The sequence below is a fragment of the Balaenoptera acutorostrata genome, chromosome 10, assembly GCF_949987535.1.
Source record: "Balaenoptera acutorostrata chromosome 10, mBalAcu1.1, whole genome shotgun sequence".
Classification (NCBI taxonomy): domain Eukaryota; kingdom Metazoa; phylum Chordata; class Mammalia; order Artiodactyla; family Balaenopteridae; genus Balaenoptera; species Balaenoptera acutorostrata.
In genome coordinates this window covers 68788214-68816051 of record NC_080073.1, presented here as the reverse complement: position 1 = coordinate 68816051, position 27838 = coordinate 68788214, and the positions used below count along the sequence as shown (strand labels likewise).

The 27838-nt window shown below is 41.7% G+C and overlaps 1 protein-coding gene and 1 long non-coding RNA gene across 4 annotated transcripts in view; one reads left to right on the top strand and one right to left on the bottom strand.

The window, feature by feature from the left end:
- The window catches only part of BRPF3 (bromodomain and PHD finger containing 3), a 34817-nt gene extending 31987 nt beyond the window's left edge, over positions 1 to 2830 (bottom strand). For both annotated transcript variants that reach the window (XM_057554882.1, XM_057554883.1), the window contains exon 1: positions 2622 to 2830. The gene's annotated coding sequence lies outside the window, so the exon portion shown is untranslated. The remainder of the gene's footprint in view (positions 1 to 2621) is intronic.
- Positions 2831 to 2832: 2 nt separating this feature from the next.
- On the top strand, positions 2833 to 27838 carry LOC103008254 (uncharacterized). Of its 2 annotated transcripts, none has more exons than XR_452525.2 (3): positions 2833 to 3556; positions 24278 to 24404; positions 27474 to 27838. It is a non-coding gene; the product is annotated as an uncharacterized LOC103008254 (long non-coding RNA). The 2 variants fall into 2 exon arrangements; XR_452524.2 differs by having other exon boundaries at positions 2924 to 3556; positions 24296 to 24404.

Here is a 27838-nt window from a genome sequence, read left to right as displayed (position 1 = left end):
TCCCAACCCATCTTACCATGATCCATGATCAGAAACCCTATCCCCGACCATGCCCAGGGGTGAAGGGGTAAGGCACCTGAAATGTCTATCGCATGTGATCTAAGGACTTCAAACTACAATGTGCAGGGTATTCTCTGCAAAAGGCAGCATTCAGGATGCACTGGCTAGTACATCTCTAAGTAGAAACCCTGGAAGCTCTGGGAGTGGCCCCAAGTGGCCTATGTGGGACCCTCACTGGACCTAAGGCCAAGGTAACTGGGGCAATGTCTGGGGTAAACTCTCAATGCATCTGTTACCTCAAAAGCCCCTCTCTCCCAAAATACATCCAGTCCACCCTTGTGCAACAAAGAGAAAGCTCTAAATTTTTCCCATTGTTCTCTGGGATGGAGGAAATTATGACAAGCTCACAAGGAGCTGTGGTCACAGTTACTGAGGCCATCAATACTAAGAAAGATCTTTGGGGCTTCCCTGGTGGTGCAGTGGTTGAGAATCCGCCTGCCAACGCAGGGGACACGGGTTCGAGCCCTGGTCTGGGAAGATCCTACATGCCGCGGAGCAACTGGGCCCGTGAGCCACAATTACTGAGCCTGCGCGTCTGGAGCCTGTGCTCTGCAACAAGAGAGGTCACGATAGTGAGAGGCCCTCGCACCGCGATGAAGAGTGGTCCCCGCTTGCCACAACTAGAGAAAGCCCTCGCACAGAAACGAAGACCCAACACAGCCAAAAATAAATAAATAAATTAATTAATTAAAAAAAAAGATGACTACTATCTTTAAAAAAAAAAAAAAAAAGAAAGACCTTTGGGGATATGGTGCCCTGAGGTGTGGGCAGAGACTTGGAAGGGTATGAACAGGGAGACGATTTCAAGGAGAAAAACAGAATTTGTCACCTTGCTTGCAGGATCTACCATCTTTATAAAGTGGAAATGGTGATGATAATGTAGCACACTTTTACAAACTACAAAGCCCTTTTACTTTTAATATTTTTCACAACTACCTTGTAAGGGAGAATAGATATCCTCATCTCCATTTTACAGATGAAGACACAGAAGCTCAGAAAGGTGTCACTCCCCCTAAAGCTGGTTAAGTGACAGAGGTACAGTTCAAACCCAAATCTTCTGATCTGCTCAAGCCATCTCACTAGGAGATAAGAACACCACAGAGATGCCATGGTCTGGTACAAAAAGAGGCTCTGAGGCAATCCAGGTTCTAATCTTGGCCCTGTGTGACCCGGAGAAAGTCACTGAAACGTTCTGTGCCCGCACACTCCATCAGTAAAATGAAATTAATAAAATTTATTTCTTAAGGGTTGCTATTTGTTAATAAGATATTCTTAACATCCTTATTTTAAAAGCCTTCCAATCCCAAAGTCTGACTGAAAGAAACAAACAGAAAACAACTTGGCTGAGGCACAGTGCCAGGCAGGCACAAACCCTATTTGGAACCAAAGGAAAGAGAATCACTAGCAGAAATTCTGTCCAGGTTCCAGAGACCCTTGGCCACTACATGCCTGACAAATGCCAACTCCCTGGGGGCAGCCCGGGCCAACAGACCTGCTTTATTATCCCCACCCTGTCAAGGGCATGCAGACCCTTGCAGAGGTGTGAAAATCTACCTCAAGAGTAACTTGAAATGGTTCAGAAAGGGGATGTAGCTCCTCCTTTGTCAAAGCTACGATATATTCCTCCTCCCTACCCGCTACCTCCTAGGCAACTCGAGTATCTCTCAACCAAGCAGCAAGTATCTACAGAGGCCTCTGCTGTCCTACCCAAGCCTCTAGACACTGGGGGGCCAACTCCAGAGGGGGAAGGGCTGCTGCTGAGGAAAACGAAATGAGTTTTGCCCTCAAGGAGCTTACAGTCTAGTTTTTTGGCGGGAGTTTCTCATCCCACACAGCCCTTCCCACATACACAGCTCCAAATACCTCCAACACCCTCAGAGGTCTACTCGGCATCCCCTGAGCCCCCACTCGCCCACCCCACCCAGGTCCGCGAAGAATAAGGAGTTTCTGCAATTAGACTGTTCCCCCTGCACCCCACACGAGATACTCATGAGACAAGGACCACAGCCAAGGCTCCCGCCCCTTTAAAGAGGCACCTCTTCCAGAAGAATCCTGACCCTTCGGAGAGGAAAGGGGGAAATAACATCTCCTCACCAGAGGGGAGGGAGCGAGCGTGCCTGAGACAGACGCGGAGTCCGACCCTCAGACAGAGAAAGCTAGCGCCTGCGAACAAGCGGGGCACAGAGGCAAGCGTCCATTGGCCGCCTCACCTGCCCGTCTGGAGGAACCGGGGGGCCAAGGGACGCTCAGGGGGTGGAACTCTCCTCTGGCCTGACCAATTGGAGAGCGTGGCGGGGGCGGGGCTCGGCGGCTCGGCTTCCAGGGCCAGGGGGGGAAACAAGATGGCGGCTGCGGGAGGGGGTCCTCGCTTTTCAGCTCCCCCCCTCACCCGCCTTCTCCTTCTCCGCTGCCACCCTGGCTCCAGGAAAGAGCTTTCGCGCCGCCCCCACCCCGGTCGGGAAGCCCCTCGCTTCCCTCCCCCATCCCGCGTAGTCCCTGGTCCCCGTAGACCCCGCTGCCCCCGCCCCCGCTCCGTCCGGCCCCGCTGCCACCCCCATTACCTCAGCCGCCGGCCCGGCCCCACCGTTCGGGGCCCCTGGGCGCGGGCGGGCCGGCCGCCTAGCAGGTCGGCGCGGCCCGGGGAGCGGAGCGCGGCCTCCTCCCGCGCTGGCCTCCGTGGCCACCGCCGTGCCCCCTCCCGGCCCGCGCTGGGGCCCCGGCCCGGCCGCCGCCGCTCCCGGGGGAGGAGGGGGAATGGAACCGCCGCCGCCGCCGCCGCTGCCGCCACGGAGCCCGGCCGAGGGGAGGGAGGGATCAGCCCCCAGGCAGGATCCGCCCCTCCGGCCTCCCCCCCTCCCCCCGCCACCTCCACCCCTTGCCTCGCTCCCTCTCTGGCTCCGCGGGCTCTCCCGCTGAACAGGAGCGGGAGCGCGAAAGAGAGGGGAAACAAGAAAAAAATCCCCCCGCCCGTGCCCGGCGCGGCGGCGGCCGGGGCGACGCGGAGAGGAGCGCGGAGCCGCTGCCGCCACAGGGCACCGTCCCCTGCTCGGCCTCACGGTGGCGGTGCGGACGCGGCAGGGGCGCGGAGCAAAGGCGGGATCTGCGCCCGCCGCGGCCCTGGCTCACGCCGACCTGGCTCGCCACGGGGAGAGTCCGACTAGAGAGCTGGGGGGTGTTCGGGTCCAGATGGGAAAGCCGGGGTCCCTAACTCCTTAGAGTGGTTAGTCATCCCCTCCCCCAGCCCTGCGGGGGAGGTGGCTAAGGTTTGGAGCAGCAACCCCCCTCCCTGAGCTAGAGGGTCCCTCCAAAGGCTAAGTCAAGAGCAGTCATTGAAGACAAAACCAGTCTGCAGTTTCTTGGGGTGCAGGTGCCTGCACTACTCCCAGAAAGTCGCCCCCCTCCCTCCGTGCTCCAGTCCGGAGGACAAAGGTCTATCGATGTCCATACCCTTCCCCAGTGAGGACAGCCGGGGAAGACCTGCCTCTGTTGTGTACAGGTGAGCCTCTTATTCCCCACGAGACGTCTTTCTTAAGAAACAGACTTGACTTTTCGTTGTGTGCCATCCTCTCCCTTCTGTGTTTAAAAAGAGTAAACAAAAGAGTAAACATAAAAGTTTGACGGTCTACTTAAGGGCGTCTGGTAACTCGCTTGTCACTATAGACATGGGAAACACTGTCTCCTTAAACCTGATTTGGCTAGGAGTCCGTTAATTTAATGCAAAAGCCGCTTTATAATAGATGTTTGACAAATGGCAACTTGAGACTTTCAGATATAACCAGCCTGGCTTTTGCTTTGGTAAATAAATTTAAGAAGAGAAAAGTGCTCCTTTGCCACCCCTCTTGCCTATAAATTGGAAAGCTTACCTCATATGACTGAAGTCTTAAGCACCAGTATTTAACGATGTTTATAAAGGATGTATGGATAGACTGCCTTTAAATGTGAACATGAATGACATGTTTTGAAAGCGTTTCCTCTGCCCGCGCTGGTGGTGTAGCTTGGTAAGACTCACAATTTCTTGCTTGGTTCTGATCATCAGTGACACAGATTGTAGAGTCAGAGGATGAAGGATAAAGACTTAGGATCCAAGTCTTCCAAATGTTTAAACTTAACGAACTGCTACTTTTGAAGTATAGATGTTCATTATCCTAAGGAATTTAAACATATTGTGTTTTGGATTTGAAAGTTTGATAAAAGTAAGGAAGCTAATTTGTATAACAAAGATGTTTTCCTGATTACATGGTAGGACCTTCTGGCAAAATGATAGCAAAAATACTTCATTAACCAATTTTTTTTTTTAAAGAAAAAGGGACTGGCTTGTGAAGCTAAGCAAGGACAAGGCATTGTTTTGAAAGCTGTGAAGGTGAAATAGTATAAATTAACGTCAAAAGACTAGGGAGAATAATCATTTGGAGGGAAGGTGTAGAAGAAAAGATGATTAATTGTGGAAGGGAAAGCCCCAGAGGCAAGAGAATATTACAGTTACTTTTAGTTAAAGAAATAAAAAAGGCTAATAGAAACAAAAACACTGAATTTCATTGCTTGTTCTTTTAAAATGTGAAATATAACCATTTCTACATATAACTAGTAACTTTTATTTCTTGATGGATGTTCTCAGAATTTATTTAGTACAATTCCCATTTGTGTGATCGGGAGCTTTTTCCACTAAAGTTAATGAATAAATACTTTTGAGGAAATGTATTGGTTTCCATTTGTAACAGTAAGTAAAATAATTATTTAAATGCTGTTGAAAATGTATTGTTAACATGATACATATGATTTCCAGGTTTTTCTATTCAAAGCTTTCATAGAAGACCTTATTCAGCCTAAATGTTTTTCTTCCATTTTCAACTTCCACTTTCTTAATGGTAACTTTACAGTTGTCCTCGCTTCTATTTTTGACATTTGGAATTGGTTTCTGTTAGTATAACTGCACACATAGCCAGTTCACTATGATGTAATCTTAAATGTAACATGGGACAATTATGTCATTAAAAGCAAATTTGAGGGCTTCCCTGGTGGTGCAGTGGTTAAGAATCTGCCTACCAATGCAGGGGACACAGGTTCAAGCCCTGGTCCGGGAAGATCCCACATGCCGCAGAGCAACTAAGCTCGTGCACCACAACTACTGAGGCTGCGCGCTAGAGCCCGCGAGCCACAACTGCTGAGCCCGTGTGCCACAACTACTGAAGCCTGTGCGCCTAGAGCCTGTGCTCTGCCACAAGAGAAGCCACCGCAATGAGAAGCTCGTGCACCGCAACAGAGTAGCCCCAGCTCGCCGCAACTAGAGAAGGCCCATGCGCAGCAATGAAGACCCAACGCAGCCATAAATAAATAAATTTATTAAAAAAAAAAAAAACAAATTTGGAACATGTATCAAAAATCCCAGAGGCACTAAATTTAATTCACTTTAATCTTTAGCTATTTTAAAGAGTTTAAATTCACCAGCCCTTGGCCTTTCCATTAAACCATACAGCGGGCTTCCCTGGTGGCACAGTGGTTGAGAATCTGCCTGCCAATGCAGGGGACACGGGTTCGAGCCCTGGTCTGGGAGGATCCCACGTGCTGCGGAGCAGCTGGGCCCATGAGCCACAATTACTGAGCCTGTGTGTCTGGAGCCTGTGCTCCGCAACAAGAGAGGCCACGATAGTGAGAGGCCCTCGCGCCGCGATGAAGAGTGGCCCCCGCTTGCCACAACTAGAGAAAGCCCTCGCACAGAAACGAAGACCCAACACAGCCATAAATAAATAAATAAATACTTAAAAAAAAAAACACCATACAGCAATTCAGTTCAACAGAAAGAGGCACAGACCTTTGATTCCCAATAGTAGTTTTTAAAATCCTCCATTTCTAAGTAGACACTAACTTAATTTGGAGTAGGAGACTATTTTACCACTTAAACCCAAAAAAGGAAACATGAGTACAAAAAGTTTCCCCTTCAATTTTTTTTTCAGCATCTCGGGATATCTTTGTCAACAATTTACTATTATCATTAGTTTACCAAGGCAAGAAACCTCTGAAGGGTCAGATGCAGTACCCACTGGATTAATAAAATATGTGTAATGAAAAGAAAATAGACTTTGAGTAATTTTTGAATTATTTTTAATAGAATATTCCTTCCTTAGACTTTGGCTAAAAGAATTCTAAACCATACGTAGGAAGAATATGGGAGTTTGAAATCATTGTGATATTTTTATGCTGTAATGAAAATGCTGTAAGAATATAGTTTGCTTAGAAATAGGAAAAAATTTATGCTAACAACAGGCTTTAAATTGAATACCACACCCTCTAAATTTAATTGCATTCATTTATTCCTGTAACAGACATTTATCGAACATCTGTGTGTCCAACACTGTTCAAGTTGCTTTGGAAAATAATGACAAAATCTCAACGTAGGGCACAGTGATCATATGTAAATGTAGAATATATTTTTCTTTGCCTTGAGTAGTGTACGATCAAGAAGCAAGCTAGAAATAACTAGAAAATACATGTAGGAGAAATTAGATAAGGCAGTGAACAGTGTAGAGCCACCGCTATTCAAATGGAGGATAGGAGACTTCTTTTAGCCTGGTTCTAAATAGTGATGGATGTGAATTGGCAAAAAGAGTGTGGAATGACATTATTAGGTTGGTGACAAGGCAGCCCAGGCAAAGGGACAACATGCAGGGAATAATAAGGAAATTACCCTAGCTGGTCTGTATGGGAAGTTGTTAAGAAAGAAAACTTTGAATTGGATATGGCAAGGGTATAGGGATAATAAAAATAATACCCAACACTTATGTGCAAGGTACTGTGCTCAGTGCTTTACGTACTGTATTTATAAAAATCTTTGTTGCACTTAGAAAACAAACTAGTTTAATTAATAAAGGAAATCTATTGATTCTCATAACCAGAAGGTCCAGCCGTGTATCTGGTTTTAGGTAAGGTCAAGTCAAGAGATTCAGATTATGTCATCAGGACATAGTTTCTTGCAGTCTCTCAGCCAACCCAAACTAATAGCTGTGGCCAGAAAGACATGACACTCTAATGAGGTGTGGTCATTGTTCACTACCAGAACCAGAGGACACAGGCAGGAGATGATTCTCCAAAGATATAGTGGGCACTTGTACAAAGTAGGTCCAGTATGCATGCTATATCTCATTTATCAATTTGTAGCTCTGTGAAATTATTATTATGGTCCCCATTACGCATAGGATAAACTAGAGCAGGAACAGTATTAGGTAAACCAGGAAGAATTTATAGTATTTGTTGTGAAAATAAAAGGGCATTAACCAGAATGGTGGAAGAGACTGTAGAGAAAAAGGAAAGGAAGGGTCAAATCAGAAATCAGAAGACAAATCAACAGTTTTATGAATGATTGGACATAGGAACAAAGGAGAAAATCAAAGATGAATCTAAGCTCAAACTTAGGAGGTTTTGACGATGCTAGTATGGTCATTGCAAATTAAGAGGTGGCAAAGGGTTACTCAGGAGCTCCTTTTGGGTCTGAGGGCCTGAGGATTGAGGAAATGATAAGTCAGCCCAAGTTCTCTGGAGCCCCTTTTAGTCACACTAAAATACATATTCATTCAATAATTATCTGTGAGCTGCAAGTAAGGTGGTATTTTATGCCTGTGAAGACCACAAAGGTGAAAAGGCTATGCTGTCACACTTGAAGTCACTTAAAATCTAATCACAGGAAAAAAGCAAGTATATTAGTAACCGGAACATGCAATGGCATATAAGCACCTCAAGAGAGATGCAAGCAGAGTGGCATGAGAGTTAGAGATGAGAGAGAAGAGGGGAAGGCTCCATGAAGAAGGTACCAATTGAGCTCCACCTTAAAGCTTGGGTTGAGTGTTAACTAGGAGGATGGTGGAGTGTGGTCCAGGCTGAGCACCATGAGCAGAGAAAGGTGGGACACCATAATATTGATTCCGGGGACAGTGGGTTATCCCGTTTGACCAAAAATGGGAGATGTAAGAGAAAAGACTGGAAAGATAAAGTCCGAGCATGGAGGCTGTTGTATAGGGAACTGGATGTGAAGGGGCGGTAGTTCCTCATGATTTTTAGAACAAGGAAATGGCTTGAATAATTCATGCTTGAAGATCAGTCAGGCAAGAGGGTATGGTACAGTATGGTTTAAATTATCCACCTAGTATGGCTTACATTATCCTTTTTGGACTTGAATTCTGGCTAGAACATTTTACCATATTCTTAGTGAAACGTTAAACCACAAACCTAAAAGTAAACGGTATGTGGCAAGTGTAAATTGTTCAACCTGATTTAATGTCCTTTCATTTCAACCTTTAATTAGCATTTCTGTTAAGTCCTAAACTTTTAATCATGTGTGAAGTCAGGACACCATAAAATATGTTATTTCCATATTTTAACAAAAGAACTGACCCTGCAAGTAGCCACCTACTTGGTATAATTTTACTAAAGAGAGAAAATGAACAAAAATAATAGCACCTAAAAAAATAATAATAATAATAGCACCTACCAAACCAGAACCTGCGTTTTAACAAAATCCCCCTAGGTGATTCATATGTGTGATGGTTAATTTTATGTGTGAAGTTGACTGGGCTAAGGGATAGCTGGTAAAACATTATTACTGAGTGTGAAGGTGTTTCTGGAAGAGATTAGCATTTTAATCGGTAGACTGAGTAAAGAAGATCACCCCTAATAGTGCGGATGGGCATTATCCAATCTGTTGAGGGCCTGACTAGGACAAAAAGGTAGAGGAAGGTTGAATTTGCTCTCTGGTTGAGCTGGGACATTATCTTCTCCTGCCCTTGAACATAGGTGGTCCTGGCTTCTACGCCTTTGGGCTTGGCTAAGTTATACCAGCAGCCATCCTGGTTCTCCAGCTTGCAGATGACAGATCATGGGACTTTTTGGCCTCCGTAATTGCTTGAGCCAATTCCTATAATATCTATTTATTCTGTTTCTGTGCAGAACCCTGACTAATACAATGTGCATATTAAAGTTGAGAAGCAGTGGATTAGAGGATATTAGACAATTCCAGGATTAAAGTGTTTTAAGGTCCTTGCATTGTCTGGGAAAAGGGTAAAGCTCAAGGATTAATATTTGCCTTTGATTAGTCAAGAATACCTGTTGTAATGTATGATTCCATTTATTTGAAATTCTTGAAAATGCAAACTAATCTATAGTAACAGAAAGCAGATTGGTGGCTGCCTGGAGGTAGAGGAGAGTACCGACTATAAAGGGGCATGCGAGAACTTTTGGGAGTGATGGAAACATTCTATAAGTTGATTGTGGTGGTAGAGAAACATTTGTCAGAAGTTATCGAAATACTGGGATAGCCGTCATGTATTTTACATAAATTGTACCACAATTAAGTTGATGAAAAAAAGAATACCTGTTGTAATTTTTAGACTAATCATTAAAAGAATGAAAAAAAGAGGATATAATTCACAAACTAGTAGAGAGGAAAAAAGAAATAATAAATATTCAACCAATCAAAAGAAAAAGGAACACAAATAAGCAGTAAGAACAAAAATAAGCAATAAGATGATGGCAGATATAAACTCAATCTACAGTCTAAATGGTAGAATGAACAGTCTACAATGAGAGGGACATTTTTGGGAAAGTTTAACGATAGATGGTTAAAATGTGTGGATTGAGCACATGCATTTATCCCCCAAACTTCACTTAATATGTTAATAAAGGATTAAAAAAAAACGCAAGATAATAAAATCCACAAGAACAGAGAATGGGGGGAAGAAACAACAGCAATTGAGAACTGTCAATAAAATTTTGGAGAATGGAAGTAGATGGGTGAACAAATCAGAGAAAGTTAAAAGTCTGCAAGAAGAGCCGGTAAAAATCAGCTGATTCACATTAGACCACTAGAAAGGCTTAGAAGTAGGAGACTGCAGGTACTTCTAAAGAAAGGTGTGTGCTGGGGGGTAGGGGGTGGTGGTGAGGGGGTGGCAGTGGCTTGGAGAGTAGGCCTGAAAGGAGGATTGGCTGAAAAACCTGTTAAAAGGGTGGTTAGATGCCATCAGATCTCCCCACTACTCCTTGGAGATTTGCCATCCCAAGAAATTGAATTAAAGAGATCTGGACTTGGAGATTCTGGGCAGGCACCAATGAAGGCAGGGACAAAGTGCCATTATGAAAATGGCAGTTAGAATGAAACTCTACATACTGAATGATGAGACACTCCATCCCCACCTCATTTCCCTTCTCAGTGCTGATAAAGAGGAAGGGAGAAGCTGGTACAAATTGATGGGATCTGGTGGTCCAGAAGGGGGCTGAGAAAAAAATCCCATGAAAATATTTTTAGCCAGCTTATCCTTTCAAGCGGGGAATTGAAAAAAATGTTTGCTTGATATCAAAATCCTCAGTGGCCCAGCCTCTTCCCCCACCTCACATTTTAGAACACCAGGAGCCAAATATATTAGAATCTTGCAATTCAGATTGTTGTCCAAGAACCAGTAGTACTGGCATGCCCTGGGAGGGGGTTAGAAATGCTGACTCTCAGGCCCCACTCCAGACCTGCCAAACCAAAATCTGCATTTTAACAAGATTCCCCCAGGTGATTTATTTATTTTTTTAAATAATTAACTCTTTTTTTAAATAGATTTTATTTATTTATTTTTGGCTGTGTTGGGTCCTTGTTGCTGCACGCTGGCTTTCTCTAGTTGTGGCGAGCGGGGGCTACTCTTCGTTGTGGTGCACGGTCTTCTCATTGCGATGGCTTCTCTTGTTGTGGAGCACAGGCTCTAGAGCTGCAGCCTCAGTAGTTGTGGCGCATGGGCTTAGTTGCTCCGTGGCATGTGGAATCTTCCCGGACCAGGGATCGAACCCGTGTCCCTGCATTGGCAGGCGAATTCTTAACCAGTGCACCACCAGTGCATGTTATGCATGTTAAAGTTTGAGAAGCAGTGGATTAAAGGATATTAGAGAATTCCAGGATTCCTCTCTGAAACTAAAGTCCTATTTACAAATATTTATGGAGGAACATCCCCAGTAAAAAAAAAAAATTCCAGTTTGCCACCTCTTGCCTTATATTGAAGCCTACCAGATACCAAAATACCCCCTCCCTTTGCCCCAACACACACAATTTTAAACAACTTTTTATTACCTCACTCAAAATTGAGTAGACAGTCAAGAACCAACAGATATATGAGGAAAATCTCACGAACGTCATAGCCCAAAACAAAGGAACAGAGGGGAAACAGTTAATGTAGAGAACCACAGAAGTTTTAACAAACAAAAATCTCAGCCTCAAAGAGTAGCATCCATGAAATGGGAACATGATAATATTAGAAAAGAAGGGAGGGAGGAAAGGAGGGAGAATGAAAAGACGCAGTCAGAAAATAAAAAAACTTGAAAATTAAAAATAAGAAAATATGAAAGATTTTAAAAAGACACAATGGAAGATTTGGAAGGTGAAGTTGAAGTCTCCCAGAGAATAGAAGGAAAATAGGAAAGTACAGAGAAGAGAAAAGAGAATTTGAGGATGAATTCAGGACACTCAACATCCCATCTATGGTAATTCTAGAAAGAGAAATGATAAATTTTACCAGAAATGAAGGTCTTGAGTTTCCAGAATGAAAGACTCCCCCAGTGCCCTGGTACAATGTATGCAAAAAGATCTAAACTAAGAACACTAGTGATAGAAAAAGGGAGGATCCTAAAAGCTTCCAGAGAGAAAAAAGCAGGTCACATAGAAAAGATTACGAATCAGAATGATACCAAGTTAGAAGACATCAGAATAATCCCATCAAATGCTGAGAGAACGTTGTTTTCAATATTCAAGTCTATGCCTTGCCGAAGTATCAAGTGTGGGAATAGTATAAAGACATTTTCCGACTTGCAAGGTCTCATTTATCTATTCTTTCTCAGGAAGCAACTGGATGACGTTTTCCACCAAATGATGGAGAAAAAAATCAAGAAAAATAGAAGTCACGGGGTCCATGAAATGGGATCCAATACAAGAAAGAAGCAAAAGGCATCCCCAGTTATGATGAAGGGAAATCCCAGGAAGAGTTGTGTGGCAGGCTTAGGGTGCAACCATTGGAGTTGGAGGACTCCAGAAACAACTGGAATGTATAATTTACCATATACATTTGACCATATGAGAGGTTTTCAGTACTGATAGAGAGTTTAGAGATGTATTTAATGATATGTATATAGATAGTTAAAAATTTAAAACAGGCTATTATTAATTCCAGGAAAGACAACTCATGTGAAAAAGAAATATAATTTCTATGTATTTCCCAATATAATTTCTATGAGCCTATGTGACTCATTTGCAAACATTTATATAATCATAATAATGAAAAACAGAATAAAGATTTAACTAAAAATTATGATAAAACTTCTTTGAGAATATGAGGTGAGTGGTAGGAGATATAAGAAAGTTAAATCCTCATTGTCTATAGTTGAAAGGTAATAGATAATGTATAAAGTTGAAAAATCAAGAAATAACAGTAAATGCGAGTTATTTAGAAATGAAAGATAAATACTGGAAGAAACTACAAAAGAGTTTGAAAGCGTTGCTTATGGATTAGGAGAGCAGGAATTGGGGTGAAGCAGGGATCTCTGGTTTTATTTTTAAGCCTCAGAATTATTTGACTTTTTATTTTTTTATTTCTTTTTAAAAAATATTTATTTATTTATTTTATTTATTTATTTTTGGCTGCGTTGGGTCTTCATTGCTGTGCACGGGCTTTCTGTAGTAGCGGCGAGTGGGGGCTACTCTTCATTGTGGTGCGTGGGCTTCTCATTGCAGTGGCTTCTCTTGTTGCAGAGCATGGGCTCTAGGCGTGCGGGCTTCAGTAGTTGTGGCACGCGGGCTTAGTAGTTGTGGCTCTCGGGCTCTAGAGTGCAGGCTCAGTAGTTGTGGCACGTGGGCTTAGTTGCTCTGCGGCATGTGGGATCTTCCCGGACCAGGGCTCGAACCCGTGTCCCCTGCATTGGCAGGCGGATTCTTAACAACTGCACCACCAGGGAAGCCCTGACTTTTTAAAACTATGTAATTTCGTAAAAGTTGATATGAAATATACTTAAAATTAAATGATATAATTTCAAAAGTAAGTGAATGGATTAAAAAGTGGCTGTAGGGCTTCCCTGGTGGCGCAGTGGTTGAGAATCTGCCTGCCAATGCAGGGGACGTGGGTTCGAGCCCTGGCCTGGGAAGATCCCACATGCCGCGGAGCAACTAGGCCCGTGAGCCACAATTACTGAGCCTGCGCGTCTGGAGCCTGTGCTCCGCAACAAGAGAGGCCGCGATAATGAGAGGCCCACGCACAGCGATGAAGAGTGGCCCCCACTTGCCGCAACTAGAGAAAGCCCTCGCACAGAAGCAAAGACCCAACACAGCCATAAATAAATAAATAAATAATTTAAAAAAAAAAGTGGCTGTAATAAATTAGCTTTCCAATTCAGTATGGCAGAAAGAGCATGCATCATACAGAAGAGAGTTAACATAGCAGGCCTGACTGCTGTCCTTTGAAATGCCTGCTTACATGGGTGGCATCTGGGAACTTCCTGGATTTCAGGAAGGTTCTCACCACCCTCACTGATAAGAGTGGTTCACTGTGCCTAAACTATTTGTGCAAACAATATGGTTTACGCTAGCAGCTGCTTTCCTTCTGGAGTACATGCCACCAGGCAGAGGGTGCCTTTGTAACCAGCCCCCAGTAAAAACTCTGGACAGTCTCTAATGAGCTTCCTTGGTAAACAGCATTTGACATGTGTTGTTACAACTCATTGTTGAGGGAATTAAGTGCATCCTGTGTGAGAGAGGACTCTTGGAAGCTTGGTCCTGGTTTCCTCCAGACTACACCCCATGTGCCTTTTCTCTTCGCTGATTTTACTGATTTTGCTCTGTATCCTTTCTCTATAATAAATTGTAGCCATACATACAGCTGCATGCTGAATCCTGATTCTTCCTATTGAATCACTGAATCTGGGGGTGGTCTTGAGGACCCCAGACACACATTTTACTTCAAATACCCATTAAAATAATAGTGTAATTACAGGATGCGTGTTTGCAAGCAATAAAACCCAATTCTAGCTGTCTCAGGAAAAAACAGAATTTATTGGAAGGGTTGAGTGGGGCTGACAATTGAAAGGAGACTGGAGGAGCAAGCTAGAAATCAAATATAATCTAGCTAGGACATTGCCACCAGTGCCTATACTGTAAACAGTATCTTAATATTTCTTCTTTTACTTACTAGTATTGGAAATACAGTTTATTGTTGCCTGTTCATCTTATATTTAGCCACCTTGCTAAACTTCTTATTATTTCTAATAATTTGGTTGGTTCTTAAGGGTTTTCTCTATAGATAATTATATTATTTGTAAATAATAGTTTTGATCTTCCCTTTTCAAACATTCCTCCCTCCCTCCCTCCCTTCCTTCCTTCTTTCTTTCCTTCCTTCCTTCCCCCCCACCCCCACCCCCTCTCTCTCTCCTCCTTACTGACCTTCAGCACAATGTTAGATAGAGGCAATAGATGTCCCTGATTTGTTACTCAGTTTTAAGGAAATGCTTCTGACATTTCCCTGCTAAGAATGATGTTTGCTTTCGGTGTTATGTGAGATACCCTTTAACAGATTCAGAAAGATCATTTCTATTCTCACTTTGCTAAAAGTTGTTTTATCATGATGAGTGTTGAATTTTATCAAATGCTCTTTCTGCATCTATTAAGGTAATTGGTTTTCTCCTTTACTGTTAATGTGAAGAATTGGTTCTCTAATATTAAACCATTCTTGTATCTCTGAAATTAGCCTGACTTTGTCATGATTTATTACCTCTTTTATACATCACTGCTTTGGTTTGCTCATACTTTAATATATTTGCATCTAGGTTCACAAGTAAGATTACTGTAATTTGATAGCTTTGGGAATTAAGTTTTATTAATCTCATAGAGTGAATTGGAAATATTTCCTCTTTTTCAGTTTTCTGGAGGAGTTTGTATATGATTGAAATGAACTGTTTCTTGGAAAGTTGGAATATTTTTCTAGGGTTTGTTCATCTGAGTTTTACAAAATGTTTTCTTTTGAATCTCTGCTACATCTATAGTTATGTTCCCCTTTGCATTACTAATATTTTTTGTTCTCTTCTTTTCTCTCCCCTTTACCCCCACCCCCTATCAATTTTATTAATTTTTTTTCCCCCAGATAGCTAGCTTTTGGCTTTGTTGATCATGCTTAGTCTATTTTTTTGATTGTTGCTCTAACCATTTTAATCTGCTTCCTTCCACTTTATTCTGTTATTTTTCTAAAAGTTTGGGTGCCTAGTTTTTTTAATTTTCAGACTTCCTTCATTTCTAATATAAGCATTCAAGACTATAAGTTTACCTCGAATTACCACTTTTGTTTGTTTGTATGTTTCTCAAGTCTTGATACATAGTATTTTTATTATTGCTCAATTATAAATATCTTTACACTTCTCATGATTTTATCTCGGATCCAAGTGTTGTTTTGAAGTGTGTGTGTGTTAAATTTTTAATTTTGAGATAATTATAGATTCGCAAGCAATTATAAGAAATAATACCGAAGGATTCCATGTACACTTTATCCAGTTTCCTCCAATAGTAACATCTTGCAAAGCTATAGAAAATATCACAACCAGAATATTGACATTGATGAGAATTCAGCTGTTAATCTTACTGAGGATCCCTTATATGTGATGAATCATATCTGTCTTGATGCTTTCAAGATTCTCTTTGTCGTTGGCTTTTGACAGTTTGATTCTGATATGTCTAGATATGGATCTCTTTATCTTAGAGTGTATTGAGCTTCTTGAGTGTGTAGATTCATGATTTTCACCCAGTTTGGCACATTGTGGGCCAAATTTTTTTTTTGTTCCTTTCTCTCCTCTCCTTCTGGGACCTCCATTATGCACATGTTGGTACACTTCATGGTGTTTCACAGGTATCTGAAGCTCTGGCTCTGTTCATTTTTCTTTATTCTTTTTTTTCTATCTATTCCTCAGACTGGAGAATCTCAACTGACCTGTCTTCAAGTTTTGTGATTCTTCTTTCTGCCAGCTGGAATCTACAGTCATGCTCCTCTAGTAAAAAATTTCGTTTCAGTTATTGTACTGAAGTTTTTTTTTTTTTTTTGGCCTCGGTGCGCAGCATGCGGGATCCCAGTTCCTCGACCAGGGATCGAACCCAGGCCACAGCAGTGAGGGCGCCAATTCCTAACTATTGGATTGCCAGGAATTCCCCTGAAGTTCTCTTTTTATATTGGTATTTATATTGGTTCTTTTTTATAATTCTGTCTCTTTACTGTTAGTTTCTATTTGGTGAGACATTCTCATACTTTCCTTTAGTTCTTTGGACATGATTTCCTTTAGTTCTTTAAGCGTATTTATAATAGATGATTTAAATTCTTTGTCTGGTGAAGTCTGTCCATCTGAGCTTTCTGAGAGACAGTTTCTATTAATTACTTCTTCCCCCCCACCTCGTGTATGTCCTGTTTTCCCTTTTCTTTGCATGTGTCATGTTTTTTGAAAACTAGACATTTTAAATAATATGTGGCAACTGCATATCACATTCCCCTCTCTTCCCAGGGTTTATTGGGGTTGCTCTTTGTTGTTGCTGCTGCTGCTTCTGTTTTTTTAGTGACTTTCCTGAACTAATTCTCTAAAGTCTGTATTCTTTGTCATGCGTGGCACTGATAGTCTCTGCTTCGTTAATTTAGTGATCAGGTAATGAATGGACAGCTATCTCCTTACATGCCTTGAATTAATGTCTCCTGGCCTTTGCCAGGTGTGCGTGTGTGTTTGTGTGTGTGTGTGTGTGTGCACATGCGTGTGGTGTTAGGGTATATCTTCAAGACTCCAGCACACTGTGGACAACTCTGCTTTAGTCTTTACTTCCTCCTTGTGCAGAGCCTAAAGGTCTCCCAGCAGTGAGTGAGATTAGGGTCTTCTCAGACCTTTCCTGGGCGTGCACACGGCCCAGCACATACATGTGGCCTTCTAGATATCCAAGAATATGTTGGAACTTTTCAAAGACTCCTATAGATACCTTATTCCAAAGTTTTTCCTTTTAAGCTTTTTGTCAGCTTCTTCCTTGCCCCACACAATTGTTATCGCCTAAGTCACCTGTGATGTTAAACAATTGCCCCTGGTTATTTTCAATAAATGCTCCAGGGAAAAGGGTATTCACAGTGAATGAGCTCTGAGTCAGTTCAAATAAACACAAACCCTAAGAGTGGTGGTTTACAGGGAACTGCCAGACAGGTCAAATAATGACAGTTATTTGGGGATGGAGCCTTTGAAAAGCTCCAAGCCTACTTTGGCCTCTCCAGTGACTGCTAGGCTGCTAGTCTTCATGGCTACGATGTCTGCAGGGCTGTTGGTTTCCAAGGCCACCATGGAAGGAGAGAGAAGATGTGAATAGGGCAAATTAAAATGCTACAAAGTTCTTTGTGTACTGAGATTCAGCCATTTTTTGTTATACTCTTCAGACTGTTCTGAGCCTTTGGTTAATTTTCAGAGTTCAGAAAATGTTGATTTTGACAACTTTGCCAGTGCTTTTATTGCTTTTATAAGGAGCAGTTTTCTAAGGTCCTTGCTCTGACATTTTGGAAGGGTCTCCTATCATTTTGACATTGATACAGTCAAAATAAAAACAGTTCCAGGGCTTCCCTGGTGGCGCAGTGGTTGAGAGTCTGCCTGCCAATGCAGGGGACACGGGTTTGGGCCCTGGTCTGGGAGGATCCCACATGCCGCGGAGCAACTGGGCCCGTGAGCCACAATTACTGAGCCTGCGCGTCTGGAGCCTGTGCTCCGCAACAAGAGAGGCCGCGATAGTGAGAGGCCCGCGCACCGCGATGAAGAGTGGCCCCCGCTTGCCACAACTGGAGAAAGCCCTTGCACAGAAACGAAGACCCAACACAGCCATAAATAAATAAAAATTTAAAAAAAAAAAAAAAAACAGTTCCAACACCACAAGGATCTCTTATGTTGTCCTTTTTTTTTTTTTTTAAATTAATTTATTAATTTTTTGGCTGTGTTGGGTCTTCGTTGCTGTGCGAGGGCTTTCTCCAGTTGCGGCGAGCGGGGGCCACTCTTCATCGCAGTGCGCGGGCCTCTCACTGTCGCGGCCTCTCCCGTTGCGGAGCACAGGCTCCAGACGCGCAGGCTCAGTAGTTGTGGCTCACGGGCTTAGCTGCTCCGCGGCATGTGGGATCTTCCCAGACCAGGGCACGAACCCGTGTCCCCTGCATTGGCAGGCAGACTCCCAACCACTGCGCCACCAGGGAAGCCCTGTTGTCCTTTTATAGCCACATCTGTTTCCTTCCTGTAGCCCTCTTAAGTCCTGGCAACCACTAATCTATTCTCTATTTTATAATTTTGATATCTCTAGAATGTTATATAATTGGAATCATATAGTATATAACCTTTTAGATTGGTTTTTTTCACTAAACATAATTCTTTGGAGATTCATCCAGATTGTTGCCTTTATCAATAATTTGTTCCATATTATTGCTAAGTAATAATCCATGATATGAGTGTACCACAGTTTGTTTAACCATTTACCCATTAAAGGACGTCTGAGCTGTTTCCAGTTTGAGGCTTTTATGGATAAAACTGCTCTGAACATTCACGTACACGTTATTATGTGAACATAGGTCTCTCTCTGAGTTAGAAGCCCAGAAGTGCAGTTGCTGAGTCATATGGTAATTGCATGTTCAGTGTTTTTATTTTTATTTTTAAATTAGTTTATTTATTTTTGGCTGTGTTGGGTCTCTGTTGCTGCACGCGGGCTTCCTCTAGTTGCGGCGAGTGGGGGCTACTCTTCATTGTGGAGTGCGGGCTTCTCATTGCCGTGGTTTCTCTTGTTGCAGACCACGGGCTCTAGGCGTGCAGGCTTCAGTAGTTGTGGCACGCGGGCTCAGTAGTTGTGGCTTGCGGGCTCTAGAGTGCAGGCTCAGTAGTTGTGGCATACGGGCTTACTTGCACCGCGGCATGTGGGATCTTCCCGGACCAGGGCTTGAACCTGTGTCCCCTGAATTAGCAGGCAGATTCTTAACCACTGTGCCACCAGGGAAGTCCTTTCAGTGTTTTTAATAAACTACCAATCTAGAAGACATAAAAAATGGAAAAATATTCCATGATCATGGATTGGAAGAATTAATGTTGTTAAAATGTGTACACTGCCCAAAGCAATCTACAGGTTCAGTGCAATCGCTATCAAAATTCCAATGGCATTTTTCACAGAAGTAGAACAAATGATCCTAAAATCTGTATGGAACCACATAAGAACCCCAAATAACCAAAGCAATCTTGAGAAAGAAGAACAAACTGGAGTAATTATGCTTCCTGTTTTCAAACTATATTAATCAGAAGCTGATTTCAAAGCTATAGTAATCAAAAAAGTACAGTATTGGCATAAAAACAGACACATAGATCAATGGAACAGAATAGAGAGCCCAGAAATAAACAATGCATATATGACTAATTAACTTATGACAGAGAGCCAAGAATATACAATGAGGAAAGGACAGTCTCTTCAGTAAATGTCCAGTTGGGAAAACTGGACATCCACCTGCAAAAGAACAAAACTGGACCACTATCTTATACCATACACAAAAATTAACTCAAAATGGATTAAAGACTTGAAACTCTAAAACTCCTGGAAGAAAACATAGGCAGTAAGCTCCTTGACATCAATCTTGGCAATGATTTTTTGGATTTGACACCAAAAGCAAAAGCAAAGGTAAATGAATACATCAAAGTAAAAAGCTTCTGCACAACAAAGGAAACCATCAAGAAAATGAAAAGGCAAACTACTGAATGGGAGAAGATATTTGCGAAGCATAGATCTGACAAGGGGTTAATATCCAAAATATATAAACAACTCATACAACTCAATAGCAAAAGACAAAACAATCCAGTTTTTAAATGGGCAAAGGATCTGAATGGATATTTTTCCAAAGAAGACATACAAGAAGCCAAGAGGTACATGAAAAGGTGCTCAACATCACTATCATTAGGGAACTACAAATCAAAAGCACAATGAAATATCACTTCACACCTGTTAGAATGGTTATTATCAAAAAGACAAAATTAACAAGTATTGGTGAGGATATGGAGAAAAGGGAACCCTGCTGCACTGTTCATGGGAATGTAAATTGGTACAGCCATTATTGAAAACAGTATGGATGTTCTTCGAAAAATTAAAACTAGAACTACCAAATGATCCAGTAGTTCCACCTCTGGGTATTTATCCGAAGGAAATGAAATCACTAACTTGAAAAGACATTTGCATCCTTATGTTCATTGCAGAATTATTTGCAGTAGCCAAGACATGGAAACAACCTAAGTGTCCATTGACTGGTGAATGGATAAAGAAGATGTACTGTATAAGTCAACTGTATATATATGAATATTATTCAGCCATAATATGGGGGTGGGATTAATAGAGCACTCAGGGCAGTGAAATTATTCTGTATGATACTGTAATTGTGGATACATGACATTGCGCATTTATCAAAGCTATAACAACTATATAACACACAGAGGGAACCCTAATGTAAACTATGAACTTTAGTTAATGAGTATATCAGTATTGATTCATAGATTGTAACCAATGTACCACAAGATGTTAATAATAGTTGTGTGCCTATGTATTATAACCAAGAAGGATTTACCATTGGAATCTAAGGATAGTTTAACATTAGAAAATCTATTAATAGATTCATTATATAAAGAGATTTAAAAGGGAAAACATGATAATTGTTATAGAAAAGGCATTCAGTACAATTTGTCATGCAACTTTTTTTAAAACACTAGCAAATTAGAAAAAAGTCAACTTCCTTAACCTTAAATGTATCCTTAAATGTGTCCACCAAAACCCAGTAAACATTCATACTTAATCACAACATTAAGTATTTTAGAAGCACTTCCTTTGAAACAAGGCAAGGTTGCCCACTATCTTATTGTTGTACAGACTAGGTATGACCTCTGCCCTTCCCCAGTGCTCATTATTAGACAGAGGAGCCAAAATAAAAAGACATCCCAAGGAGCACTACCTTCAGAAGTAGAGGTATTCAAACAGATGAACCAAAAGTTTAGAACAAGCATAATAGACATTAAAATAGCTAAGGGAAGATGTTAGTGATATGAAACACAAAATAATGAAATAGATATATTGGGTATGTTCTGTCAGTATGCATGCATTTTGAAGCTCTGTTATAAGGCACATACATGTTTATGATTGTTATGTCTCTCTGATGAAAACTGACCTTTTCATTTTATAAATGTCCCTCTTTGTCTCCAATAACTTTGTCCTGAAATCTTTTTTGTCTGCTATACTGTAGCCACTCAAGCTGTCTTATTCTTAGTGTTTTCATAGTCTATGATTTTTCATCCTTTTACCTTCAATCTACCTGTGTCTTTATATTTAAAGAACTTCTCATGTAGACAGCATGTTGTTGGGTCTTACTTTTTTATCCTTTCTGACAATCTCTGCTTTTCATTTGAAGTGTTTAAGTCATTTACATTAATGGAACCATAAATATGGTAGGATTTAGGTCTACTATTTGTTACTTCTGTTTGTTCCATCTGCTTTTTTCTTGCCTTTGTTTGGGTTAATTGAATGTTTTACTCATTTTGTTTTAATTCTTGTTTTGCATTATTTTTCAGTGGTTGCTCTAGGGATTGCAACATGCATCCTAAACTTATCGTAGTCTACTTGGATTTTAATTTTTTCTTTTAAATTTTTTGGCCATACCATGCGGCATGTGGGATCTTAGTTCCCCAACCAGTGATTGAACCTGTGCCCCCTGCAGTGTAAGCATGGGGTCTTAACCACCGGACTGCCAGGGAAGTCCTCTACTTGGATTTTATATTGTCTTACATCACATGAAATGTAAGAATCTTGCAACAGTAAAGTTCCATTTCCCCCAACTTATCTTTTGTGCTATTGTCTTCATATTTATTAAATATATATATATTATAAACTCTACATTGTAGTGGTATATTCTTCACTTTAAATATTCGTCTCTTTTAAAGAAACTATGAGAAGAATATACAGTTGACCTTTGAACAACGCAGGGGTTAGGGGCACAGACCCTCTGTGCCGTCAAAAATCTGCGTATAACTTATAGTCAGCCCTCCATATGCACAGTTGCTTAGTATCCACGGCTCTGCCTCCACGGCCTCAGCCCGCCACGGATCATGTATTACTGTATTAAGCCTATCTAGTCAATTTTTCATGTATGGTTTTTAATTCTAGAATTGCCACTTTTTTTTTTTAATAGTTTCTGGTTCTCTGATGAATTTGCCCGCTTGCTTATTCATTATGAGTAAATTTTTTTAAGGTTCTTGAACATATTTATTATAGCCACTTTGAAATCTTCACCCACTAATTAAAAATCTGAGTTATTTCAGAATTGCTTTTTATTGACTGCCTTTCTTTTGGCTATGGTTCACATTTCTGTGCTTATTTGCAAGTTCAGCATTTTAAAAAAATCTTTTAATACAGGGCATTGTAGCAGATACATTGTAGAAAATCTAGATTCTGTTATCTTCCTCTAGAGACTATTTATTTTTATTAGGCAGTTAACTTGGCAGGCATAAAATTCCAAATTCTGTGTCCCTTGAGATAGGCAGCAGCTAAAATTTCTGCTCAGTTCATTTATTTTCCAGTTGTCTTTTTCTCATTGTTTTCTGCTGGGCTCCTTGGAGTATCCCCTGCACATGCACAGGTCAGGAGTCAGCCAAGGATTTGGTCAAATTTTATATGCATTTTTAAGAAGGCTCTGTGCCTTCTTCCTTTCTTGGATTTCCTTTCTAAACTTGATTCTCTGACTTGTCAAACTAGCAACTTTACGCTTGAATTCTGGCCATTCTATGCTACGTTTTCTGGGTAGTGCCTTCAGGCAAAAATCCTTATAATCACAAGTCTTATCCACTGCACCTCCCTTCTATCAATGGTTGACTCCCTTCCAGTTTCTTCCTGCTTTTATTCTCTCCAGTCCCTTCAAATCATTGTATTCTTTTATTTTATCCAGAGTCCATTATTATTATAATACAATACAGGCTACTCCATCACTACTAGAAGCAGAACCTCCAACTTTTGTTTCAAAACACTCAAGTGAAGATGTTGACTTGTCTGAAATTTAAAGGAAAGATCCAAGGTAGATATATACATTTGGTAGTCATTGACATATAGATGGTACTTAAAGCCATGAAAATAGATGAGACCATTAAGAGGTGAGCATAAAAAATAAAAAAAAAGAGGTGAGCATAAATAGAAAAAGGAAACAAGAATAGAGTTTTTAAAATTAATTTAATCCTCATGAAATTAAAAGTAATAACAGATGCTATTTATTGAATCCTATGCAGAAGACTTTCTTTTTTTTTTAACTTTTAAATTTTTAATTTATTTATTTTTGGCTGCGTTGGGTCTTCGTTGCTGCGCACAGGCTTTCTCTGGTTGAGGTGAGCTGGGGCTACTCTTCGTTGTGGTGTGCGGGCTTCTCACTGTGGTGGCTTCTCTTGTTGTGGAGCACAGGCTCTAGGCACACGGGCTTCAGTAGTTGTGGTGCACGGTCTTAGTTGCTCCGCGGCATGTGGGATCTTCCCGGACCAGGGATCGAACCCGTGTCCCCTGCATTGGCAGGTGGATTCTTAACCACTGCGCCACCAGGAAAGTCCCCTGTGCAGAAGAGTTTCTATGCATTCTATGCATTTCTCATTGAATTCATCCAACAGTATCACCAGACAAGAAATTAAGGCTCAAGCGGAAGTGGTTTGCCCGTGGTCACATAGGAGGTGGATGAGAAGAAGAAGGAGTGAAGGAGACTATTGAGAAGGGGCAAACTGTACAGTAGCAGGAAAACCTTGGGTGAATATTTTAAACTCTCAAGAGTCCCAGTTTCCACATCTGTAAAGTGGGAATAGCAATTACTTTGTCATTAGTGTGAGGATTAGAAACAATATATGTAAAGTACCCAAAACAGTGCACCTAGGAAACATGCAACTAGAGGATAGCTATAATGCCTATAAATGTTTTATTTGTTGTATTTAGCTTTATTATTTCATGCAAATAGAATGAAGTTTCCCCCAAATTCCTTACCAGGAGTAGGCGGACATAGGGATGGAAAAGATGGAGAGGATCAATAAGGAAAAAGACAGACAAGAGAGGGAAGGGCCTTCAGGGTGGTTATCCAAAGTGGATTCTGGATTGATCAGCATCCAAGTGGGAGAAGTGGAAACTGTTTCCCACTACCCCTAGGACCCCGTGTGTCTGCAGGATTGATGAGTGGACTCTCCGTCTGGCTGTGGGCAGTACCTCCAGGTCCTTTCAGGGATATGGGCTCAATCTACACAAAAGGAAGAAAACCTACAGATCAAGTCAAAAGGTAAAGCTTTTATTATTTTTATTTTATTCTGTTATGTATTAGATTATAACCCAAAGTATAAAATAAATATCCATGAGTCCATTCTGGTATAAATTGCTGAATAAATCTCCCATACAGGAAAACTCCAAATAATTTTTGTAGATATTCCCTTCTCAAGGAATGGCAGTGAAAAAGGGGAATGAAAAGGGGGAAGAAGTAACTTTATAGTGGAGAAATCTGGCTAACACAACTTTACCTAGGTAATCAAGGTTAACACTGACAGTGATAAATCATTTTGATACTATATACTCTTTTTTTTTTTGGCTGCGTTGGGTCTTCGAGTCTTCATTGCTGCGCGCAGGCTTTCTCTAGTTGTGGCAAGGGGGGGCTACTCTTCATTGTGGTGCGCGGGCTTCTCATTGCGGTGGCTTCCCTTGTTGCAGAGCATGGGCTCTAGGCACGCAGGTTTCAGTAGTTGCAGCACGCAGGCCCTAGAACATGTGGGCTTCAGTAGTTGTGGCTCACGGGCTCTAGAGGGCAAACTCAGTAGTTGTGGTGCACGGGCTTAGTTGCTCCGCGGCATGTGGGATATTCCCAGACCAGGGCTCAAACTCTTGTCCCCTGCATTGGCAGGTGGATTCTTAACCACTGTGCCACCAGGGAAGTCCCTGATGCTATATACTCTTGATACAATGTGATCAGAATGGCATTTTACCCATGTGGTCTTAGTCCACAAAACACATTATCCCAGTCTTATCATGAGAAAACATCAGACAAACCCTAATTGAGAGACATTTTACAAAATACCTGACCAGTAACTCTTCAAAATTGTTAAAGTTACTGAAAATAAGGGAAGTCTTAGAAACTGTCACAGCCAAGAGGAGCCTAAGAAGACATGTGGCATCCTGGATGGGATCCTGGAACAGCAAAGAATAGGTAAAAATTAAGGAAATATGAAAGTATGGATTTTAGTTAATAATATATCAATATTGATTTATTAGTTGTGACAAAGGTAGCATACTAATGTTAGATATTAATAATAGGGCTGGGTGTGGAGTACATGGAAATTCTCTGTTTTATCTTTGCAGCTTTTCTATAAATCTAAAACTATTCTAAAACTAAAAGTTTATTTTATATATTTAAACAAATAAATTTTAAGGTACAGCTTGACACTAGACACAGAGAAGGTTTTTTGGAATCATTTTATTCCTAATTCTTAAGGAGGTGGCTGAAGTCATGGTTTCACTGTAAAAAAGGATAGGAAACAGGGACTTCCCTGGTGGTCCAGTGGTTAAGAATCCACCTTCCAATGCAGGGGACGTGGGTTCCATCCCTGGTTGGGGAACTAAGATCCCACTTGCTGAGGGGCAACTAAGCCCGTGTGCCGCAGCTACTGAGCCCACGTGCCGCAGCTACTGAGCCCATGTGCCACAACTAGAGAGCCCATGCACTGCAACTACTGAGCCCGTGCGCCTCAACTACTGAGTCCACACACCGCACCTACTTAGCTCATGCGCCACAACTAGAGAGACCACACGCTGCAACTAGAGAGCCTGTGTGCTCTGGAGCCCAAGTGCCACAACTAGAGAGAAGCCCATGCACTGCATTGAAGAGGCTGTGTGCTGCAACGAAAGATCCCGCGTGCCACAATGAAGATCCCACGTGCTGCAACTAAGACCCTGACACAGCCAAATAAATTAAAAAAAAAAAAAAAAAAAAGGATAAGAAACAGGAGAGACAGGTGTGGATAAAGGCAAGCAGACTCCTGGACAGGTAGAGAAGGGTGCCATTGGAACAATGGAAAGGTCTCAGAGAGAGGCAAAGAGACCCATATATCATCTCACCTATTTGTGAAAACTCATACCTAGGCTGAACATATTAGAAGAAGTAGTTGAGCATTGGCTTAAAGGAGTGAAAAGAAGGTAGGTAGGTAAGAAGGAAGAAAGGGAGGGAGGGAGGGGGGAAGGAAGAAAGGGAAGGAGAGAGGGAAGAAAAGGAAGGGAGGAAGAAGGGATAGGAGGGAGAGTAGGAGGGAGGGAGGAAGAGAAAGAGGAAGAGAAACAGAATTTCCATTTTAAAAAATTCATCTTAAAACAACTTTCTGGAATGTTAGCAGTATTTCACAATGCAGTCATCTCATTTTGGCAGCTTGATTGATTTCCTGATTTCCAGGAAAACTGAGCTGTCATCTGGTTCCTACTTGGCTGTTTACCGACATGAATATGCAGTTCTCACAAAATGTGAAATGGCTGCTGAAGAAGTGAAATTTAATTCTTTCTGACGTATTGCTCCAAGCCCTCCACTGTCTCAAAGATAAAGAAACCCAGTGGAGAAACTTTCCTACTCTCCCCATAAAAAAGAGGGTGAAGGTTCATTTCTTTGGGAGTTTTTCACATGAACTAAAGGTTCTGAGCCAGTCTGTTGGGTGGGAGCAGATGGGAGTAAGCACAGTGCACCTCCATGCTTTTATGTGATACCTACATGACTCAGCCGAAAGCTTGAGAGCAGCGGCCATGGGCCATGGCATGTATTTCCCAGTACTTCCAAGAGGATTGCCATCATCAGTGTGTTTTTGAGCACCTCCTGGTAAAAGAACTAACATTTACTGTGCACTCTGTATGCACTTACCCCTCACCAGTCCTGTGAGGTAGACCCTTCTATTACTCCATTTTAGAGAAAGAAAATGAAGCTCAGAGGAGTAAATACCCTGCCCTCAAACACATGGTGTGATGGTTAGTTTTATGTGTCAGTTTGGGTAGGCTGTGTGCCACATGTATCCTTAAACACTAGTCTAGATGATGCTGGAAAGAAATTTTGTAGATGTGATTAACATTTACAATCAGTTGATTTTAAAGCAGATCACCCTCTATAATGTACGTGGACCTCATCCAATTAGTTGAAGGCCTTAAGAGCAAAAACTGAGGTTTCTTAGAAAAGAAGGAATCTGCCTCAAGATTGTAATATGTATGGAAATTCTGCCTGAATTTTCAGCTTACTAGCCTGCCCTACAGATTTCAGACTTGCCAACCACTCCCCACTCAGTCACTGAGCCAGTTCCTTAAATCCATCCCACTTCTCTCTCAACCCCAGGTCTTTTCAGATGGAAAGCTCACATTCTCAACTCCACACTCTGCTGCCTCCCAGACCCTGCATGAGAAGCTGCAGATACCAGGGTCATAATATAAGCTGTATTATACGTGACTGGGGCCAGGTCTCTTGAGGACCTATGAGGGAAGATTTAACATGAAGGAGACCAGGTGAATGGAGAAAACTGCTGTTGAGAAGGAGGAAATGACAATGTCCGGAAGATGGGGTAATCAGGGAGGGAAGAGGATGTGGTAGAGAAAATAAAAATAATAGTTAATGCTTGGTGAGCACTTCCCATGTGCCAGGTACTGTTCTGAGTGCTTCCCTTATGTTAATTTCTTTAGTATTATTATCCTTATAGATGAGGA